This window comes from Chinchilla lanigera, unplaced genomic scaffold, assembly GCF_000276665.1.
Source record: "Chinchilla lanigera isolate Chin_1 unplaced genomic scaffold, ChiLan1.0 scaffold00042, whole genome shotgun sequence".
Lineage (NCBI taxonomy): Eukaryota > Metazoa > Chordata > Mammalia > Rodentia > Chinchillidae > Chinchilla > Chinchilla lanigera.
Window position 1 is genome coordinate 8,558,633 of NW_004955443.1, and position 956 is coordinate 8,559,588.

Consider the following 956-nt stretch of genomic DNA (forward strand, 5'->3'; position numbering starts at 1 on the left):
CGGGCCGGGCCCGAGCGCGACCCGGCCGGGAGAGGAGGCGCGGCGCTGGCTCCCTGAGGGCTGAGCCGGGACGGTCCCAGTGTCCCCCCGGGGCCGGTGTCTTTGTGCCCGGGGCGACAGGTCCCCCTAGGCGGCGACCCCGCCAGGCGGCGGGTGGCCCGGGCGGCGCCCTCAGACTTCGCCTGGAAATCCTGGAGCCCCCCGAGGCGCGCACCTCCCGCGGGCCGGCAGCCGGAGAATGAAAACTTGGCAAACTTCGGGCCCGGCTTCCTGCTCGGAGCGAGCGCTCGCGCCGGCCGAGGGCTGGGCCCGGCGACCTTTCGTTTCCTGTCCCTTCCCGGGATGGAGCGAGCGCGAGCGCAGTGGCCTTCGCGCGCCAGGCCCCTCCGATAGAGGACTTTGTCTAACTCGGTGCGAGAGTTTAGTGTCCCCCCTCCCACAGCTGCTTCTTAAATGGTATAAATGTAATAAGGAGTGCAATAAAAAAAGGACAAATCGGTTCAATTATTTTAATCCTGGGTGATGTTTTAAAATACCTTTGCTGCAATCTGTAGCCTGTTATTGCTTCAAGATATTGTAAAGGCCTTTGAGTTCACTGTCCTCACTTTGGTGCTTCGTCCAGGCATAGTGCTACGTAAAACGTAGCGATCCATGTATTTCCAGCCCCTGCGCAGTAAGCAGTGTTATAAAAATGAGTACTCGGTAACCCCAAATGAAGAAATTGCATACTGTAAGTACTGCGCGCCTATGAAAGACCACGTGGAAGACTCCCAGAAGGGACATGGGTGCGTGTGCGATCGTGCTGTCCCATATGCTTAATCTTTACAATGTACGGGGTAAGAGGCTTAAAAAAAAAAAAAAAAAAAAGAATAAAAGATTGGAAGAAAAAGGTTGGATTTGTGTGGCACGCTAATTGCAGTTCATTGATCAGCGACCATTAAATGCCTACTTGGACG

The 956-nt window shown here is 55.6% G+C and overlaps 1 protein-coding gene across 1 annotated transcript in view; it reads left to right on the forward strand.

The window, feature by feature from the left end:
• Nucleotides 1-513, forward strand: part of LOC106149344 (basic proline-rich protein-like) — a gene marked incomplete in the record, with an annotated part of 5,014 nt that extends 4,501 nt beyond the window's left edge. Inside the window, 1 exon segment of the mRNA XM_013518088.1 lies at nt 1-513.
• Between the last annotated feature and the right edge of the window lie 443 nt (nt 514-956).